Below are 7082 nucleotides of genomic sequence, written 5' to 3'. Positions count from 1 at the left end.
ATGAAAGAGGGAGATATGGGAACATATGTATATATATAACTGATTCATTTTGTTGTAAAGCAGAAACTAACACACCATTGTAAAGCAATTATACTCCAATAAAGATGTTAAAAAAAACATTATAATGTATAATGTACTGTGCTAAGTGTTGGATACTTAAAAAAAAATTCCCTAGCAAAGCAAACTTTACTGTAGCGCTGAGGTCAGGGCTCTTCTCTCCAGGTGCCGCTGAAACTAGATAGCTGGGGGTGACGGCTCTTGTATTGCACCTTCCACAACACCTCCATCACCTTCAGACTCAAATGGAGGGGGACTGGGGGGGCACCCTAAGTTTGCAGCACACTCCAAGGAAGGCCCACTTGCAGACCCTCTCTCAGTCACTGCAGCTAAGCCATTCCTGGTTCCTCATTTCTTGGATCCCAACTTTTCAGGTTTGGCCCTTCTCACAGGGCTCTTGTCTTTAAGACTGGTTCTCACTGCTTCTCTTCTTTTTCCACCTTTTCTTCCTCAGTAATGTTCGTCTGTTTCTGGGGTACTAGCCTCTTGACTTGTTTGACAGGGGTCTCCTCCTCTAGGGATACATCTACATCATCATTATGTTCCTCCTCTTCCTCCTTTTCCTACTCCTCCACTTACTCCTCCTCTCAGGGCTCCTGTCTGAAGGACAGTCTGAAGCATCATAACATTCCTGGCCTGAGAAACACAGGTCCAGAGCCAGCCTGGAGCTGAAAAGTGACTGGAGGAGAAAGCTCCAATCCCATCATGGAGACATGGGTAGGATGGTGGTGACGTGATGGGTTTTGTCTTCTTGTCCTCCTGGCTTGCTGGGGGCAGAATCTCCACAAGGTTCATTTTCTCTTTGGCTTTTTTTCCCCAAGCAAATCGTACTAGACAACAGCTTACAGTCCTGCTTCCCCTGCTTCTGGGGTACAAAGGTTCAAGTCTGCTTCTACTGGTTTAGCTCACAGCTCCAGATCATGACTGTTATTGCCTTTTCAGCTGTGCTGCAGCATTAGGATGTGGAAGGTAGCAAAAATACAATCTAGCTTTTGTCTTCAAAAGAGTTTGCAGTCCATTGAAGGATTCAGATGTATAATCAAATGGTACAAGGTAAGCAAAAGAAAAGGGACTAGAGAGAGAGGGGTTAAAACACCAAAGGAAGGTCAGAAGAAGACTACTTGTTTTGTTTAGATAAAGAAAAGTTTTGGGCATGGACCAATGATGATTTTCTCCTACGAAGAGCCGGAAAGTGCCAGTTAAACTGCTAAAATAGGTAAGGATGTTACATTGGCACATGAACCCAATCCCCACTCTCCAGGAAAAAATGAGGAAAGAAGGGAGCTAGTTAAAGCTTCATGTGACCATAGGTCTTTCTGGTGTTATGGTGTGTAGACCCTCTCACAAGAAAGTGCCAGCCAAGTCCAAGAAACTTCAGGGGAAGATATGAAAAGGAGGTGTTGTTATCCAGTGATAGCTAAATGGCATCATTTGGCCAAAAAAAAAAAAAAAGGAATGTGAGCATTTAAAACATATAAAGAATAAGCAATATAAACAGGTATGGGGCTTCCCTGGTGGCGCAGTGGTTGAGAGTCCGCCTGCCGATGCAGGGGACATGGGTTCGTGACCCGGTCCGGGAAGATCCCACATGCCGCGGAGCGGCTGGGCCTGTGAGCCATGGCCGCTGAGCCTGCGCGTCCGGAGCCTGTGCTCCGCAACGGGAGAGGCCACAACAGTGAGAGGCCCGCGTACCGCAAAAAAAAAAAAAAAAATAGGTATGGATGCCAATAATAATAAAACAATGGGACATAAAGAGGAATCTGATAGCACTAAATCTGTAAAGTATAGAATGGGCATCGGGACTTCCCTGGCGGTCCAGTGGTTAAGACTCTGTGCTTCCAATGAAGGGAGTGCAGGTTCGATCCCTGCTTAGGGAACTAAGATCCCACACACTGCGTGGTGTGGCTGAAAAAAAAAGAATGGGCATTCACTCTGAAAGGGAAGAAAATGCAACAATTAGAGATCAAGCTTCAAATTCCACCCTGCCCAAGATGAAACAGCAAATCCTGCTAAAGAAAGATTTGTAAATATAGAAGACAGATGTCTTTCCAGAAGTATGATGAAGGATTATCAATGGAATGTAAAGACTGAGGACCTAAAAAGTGTGATAGGAAATTATCAAAGAACTCTTAAAGGAGATATATATTTATAAAAGAATAAACAATAAATCTGAGTATTAAAACAATCTTTGAAGCTATAGAAAATAAGAGAACAAATTAATAAATATGGTTTGTATTAAATATAATATAAAACAAAAATATTACTAAATGTTTTAGCAAACAATGATTCTCCAATAAAAATGTTCAAGTTAAGGGGCAGCAACCACCATTGCATGGGTTACAACTAAATATCTTTGGAGTCAGTCAAGATTAAGGGGAAGGGGGCTTCCCTGGTGGCGCAGTGGTTGAGAATCTGCCTGTCAATGCAGCGTACGTGGGTTCGAGCCCTGGTCTGGGAGGACCCCACATGCCGCGGAGCAACTAGGCCCGTGAGCCACAATTACTGAGCCTGCGCGTCTGGAGCTTGTGCTCCACAACAAGAGCGGCCGCGATAGTGAGAGGCCTGCGCACCGCGATGAAGAGTGGCCCCCACTTGCCACAACTGGAGAAAGCCCTCGCACAGAAACGAAGACCCAACACAGCCAAAAATAAATTAAAAAAAAAAAAATTGGCATTGCCTTAAGAAAAAAGATTAAGGGGAAGGAAGAGTTGAATTACAGTTCCAAAGAAAAAACTTACGGGTCTTTCTCAGAGGAAGGAGAAAGATGAAGAACAAATCAGCATCTTAAAAATAAAGAGTGGGAAATCAGAAACAGGAAGAACTACAGATGTAGAAAGTCAGGAAAACTGTTGCTATATGGATAAAATATATTAGAAAGAGAAGAGTGAAGCAAATAAAGGACCAGCAGACAAATCCACTGCATTTATAAGAAATGGAATTTTTCCATTTTCATGATGGATGAACAATTATAAATAGGTATAAAATATATGTCTGGAAATAAAACATGAGAATCAAATGAGTTAATAAGGATGGAAGTGCTTGAAAAATTATAAGCCAATATACAAATAAAAGCTTTTATTTCAAGTATGTGATGTGAGGCTCTTAAGATTAATTTTATTATTTTAAGATTTATTATTTACTTAATTTTTTTTTTGGCTGCATCGGGTCTTAGTTGTGGCATGCGGGATCTTCACTGAGGCAGTGGGATCTTTACGGGTATCTCTCTAGTTGTGGCGTGCGGGGTTTTTTTCTTCTCTCTCTCTAGTTGTGGCACACAGGCTCCAGGGCGCATGGGCTCTGTAGTTTGTGGCATGTGGGCTCTCTAACTGAGGAGCGCTAGCTCAGTAGTTGTGGCGCACAGGCTTAGTTGCCCCATGGCATGTGGGATCTTAGTTCCCTGACCAGGGATCAAACCCACATCCCCTGCGTTGTAAGGTGGATTTTTTACTACTTGACCACCAGGGAAGTCCCAAGATTAATTTTAAGATAAAGAATTTGTCCAAAACTTGGTAAATATCATAAAAGGTATAGAAATGAATAAAGTCTTTTTTATATATACAAATATACATTTATATATTGTATATACTATATAAATATTATGTAATTAATATATAGCATTATATATATATATAAATATATAACCACTTTAATATATATGTGTGTATATATATCTATATCTATCATGAGCCCTATGGTCAGTCATCCGTCTGTTTTCCATTGAATGGCTGTTCTTTGCCCCACCCCCGCAAAGAAAGAAAAAAAGGCCACAACTTTTTTCAGTGCCCCACATGTAGCAATGCCTCAAGTGAATTCTTCACCTCACCAGATTAAAATTTGTATGACGCATCTGCAGAGTTAGTGTTGATCTTTTTCATAGAGTTGCATCAGTTTTAACAAACATTTGAACATCACAGTACACAAACTCATGTGAACCTAAATCACTTTTGAAAGCTGACTACAGCACAATGCTTGAAGGAGGGGAACTAGATATTAATTACATGCTAAACCAGTGGTTTAAGTTATTGTACCTTTCTCATTTTTCTTTTTTTCCTGATTTTCCTCACTGAAACCAGAAATAGGCTGAAAAATTATAGGATAGATAGATAGCCAGATAGATAATAGATAAATGGAGAAATTTCCCATGGTAACTCTGATTTTTTTAAAATTAATTAATTAAATTTTGGCTGCTTTGGGTCTTTGTTGCTGCGAGCAGCTTTCTCTAGTTGCGACGAGTGGGGGCTACTCTTCGTTGCAGTGCGCGGGCTTCTCATTGCAGTGGCTTCTCTTGTTGCGGAGCACGGGCTCTAGGCCCTCGGGCTTCAGTAGTTGTGGCTCGTGGGCTCTAGAGCACAGGCTCAGTAGTTGTGGCACACGGGCTTAGTTGCTCTGTGGCATGTGGGATCTTCCCAGACCAGGGCTTAAACCTGTGTCCCCTGCATTGGCAGGCAGATTCTTAACCACTGCGCCACCAGGGAAGCCCTGCTCTGATATTTTTTATTCATCGAACAAACATTTGTGGAGGAACTGCTACATGCCAGGTACTTCGAGGGCTACAAATATGGAACAGACATTGCTTCTGACTTCATAAAGCTGATTATCTAGTGAGGAAGATTGATATGAACATAAATATCTGTAATATATTTATAGAGTAGAGTAGAAATATAGAGTAGAAAGTGATAACTGCTATGAGAGAAATGCAGGTAAGTTGCCATGGGAGCTCAGAAAAAAGAGGTTGCCTACATTTAGGAGAGATCAAGAAAAGCTGGTAGCAGAACCTTGGCCTTAAATTTTAAGAATAGGTAGAATCTGAACAAGTGAAAACAGGAAGCAAGAATCAATGCGACAAAGGCAGAGAGCCAGAAAAATTCTGGGCATGGAAAGAAAGAGCAGGGAACTTGAAAGGCTAAGGTAAAAGGAGTAATGGGCCACAATGGTGGGACGCTGCACTGTGTCAGATGGTACAGGACTCTGTGTGCCATGAGGAGTTTGTATTTTACAATGCAGTAAACAGAAAGGTATTAAGGTTTTGAGCAGGAAAGTAACGCGAGAAGAGCTGAATTTGAGATTAAGCTGATAACCCAAGTATAAAATCATGTGTAAAAAGGGTTAGGGAGAAGAGGCCAGGTGAGAGTTGGAAGGAGAGGGCATGGAGGAAATAAACATTATAAAAACAGAATCAAATAAATGTTTCATATTCCTGTTACTAATTTGCATTCCAGGAAACTAAATTCTATTAAGTTAATATAGAAATAAGCCTTTGATTGATTGCTAACAATACCAGTCACTTATGCCCAAATGTACACAGAAAATTACCCCAGCTCTCTCTCTAAAAAAAAAAAAATATGTAATATCAATAGCTTCTGAAAGTCCTCTCAAGGTGAATTTTTCTCCTTCAAATACTGAATCCGTCATTAGGATTCTTCAGGGAGAGCTCTCATAATCCAGAGGTTAAGGAATGTGGAACCCTAGTCACAGAACTTTGGACTAATCACAGAACTCTGGGTCAATTTGTCCCACCTCCAACTTTACCAAGAGTGAAACTGAGCATCAAAGCGGGAACTGACCTGTCCAGGGAAACTTGGCGGGTTAGAACTCAAATCTCCTGATCCCTGACCCCACCTCCTAACTCACATTCCACTGTGGATACTCTGGGTTGGCTAGAAGTGAAGTATCAAAATAAAATAACTCAATTTGCTTGGGCTTAAAAAAATGGGTTTCAAACAAATAGCAATCAAGAAAAAAAATATGGCTCTACCAGAAAATTGGAAATCTGCAAGATATATATATATATGTGTATATATATTACATAAATCAATAGCAAGGTATTGCTACCTAGTTGGAATATTGACATACCACACACCTTGCTCATTAGGTGTCATAAAACACTGAGTTAAATGTAGTGTAGCAACTACTTGACTCTTTCTGGAAAATTCTGGTTACTTTGAGGAATTCCATAGGTCTTACAGAGATTTGTGGTCTCCAAACTCCAAACATTTTTTTTGTGTAGAATAACAAATATGTTTTTAATAGAATTCAATTTGGGATTTCAGGAAGTTACTGAAAATCTGCAGCCTATAGGCATTGCAGAAATGACAGAAAAGGTCATCAATCTCTCAAAATTCTGGCAGGAAAGGAGTGGCTGTTTCCAAAGGTCTTTTTCCTTTGCAGTAAGCTGCTTGTTGGTGCCAAAAAACAGCTCATCAGCAATATTGTTTCATTTTTTAGGGATGTTTTGAGAGAGAGAAAAAAATTAGTAATGTGTGCTGTGATTTTTCAAACCTCATGTCCCAAAGCCTACAATAATCTCACCGCGTTTTATTTTAAAAAAGGAAACCAAATGTTTGAGATTTGATCTTTAAGTCTACCTTGTTCACTGCAAGCACATACTTTAACCTTATCACAAAAAGCAACATGTAGTTTCTTTAAATGCTGCCAAGTCAAAAAAGAAAAAAAAAAGTCATAGATTCCATTGAGGACTCAGTGTTTTTCCATGTGTAACTTATGTTACACATAGTAAGAACCATAGCTACAAAATAGCATTTCTTTACCTCTGCTAGAGGGTTCATCCTCCACTGCCCCTAAATCAGGGTACCCAGGGATGTCGCATGTGCGCTCCAAGAATAGGCTGCCAAATGGTATTCAGAGTTCTCCTTGCCTGTTAAAAACAGCTGCTGCCAACTTCCAAGCTATGTCATCGCTGCTCACCAAAGGCACTGCCACTGTATGCTAGGAGGTCTGCAAGGCTGATGTCCATCGGACATCATCGGACAAGGCATCGGAAGTGTTGACAGTCCTGGCACCAACAGTCATACCACTGATAAGCTGCACTCCCTGTGTCCTAAGATTAGCAAAACAAAACAAAACAAACAGCTCCATTAGCTCTTACTAGATCTTATATTACAGCTGTGCTGGGGTCACAGGACTCAGGGACAGACTGTTCAATAGCTACTTGTTGAAAGAATGAATGAGTCCACCAGGCTGGGCTGCAAACAATCTGAGTGGCAGACACCATGATGTACTCAGAT

General features: G+C 40.8%; 1 pseudogene; it reads right to left on the bottom strand.

Annotated features, from left to right (window-relative positions):
- Positions 1-405: 405 nt before the first annotated feature.
- On the bottom strand, positions 406-6818 carry LOC132435362 (nucleoplasmin-2 pseudogene; annotated as a pseudogene).
- Positions 6819-7082: the final 264 nt, after the last annotated feature.

Source organism: Delphinus delphis, chromosome 12, assembly GCF_949987515.2.
Source record: "Delphinus delphis chromosome 12, mDelDel1.2, whole genome shotgun sequence".
In the NCBI taxonomy this organism is placed as follows: Eukaryota; Metazoa; Chordata; class Mammalia; order Artiodactyla; family Delphinidae; genus Delphinus; species Delphinus delphis.
This window is presented reverse-complemented; position numbering and strand designations above follow the sequence as displayed.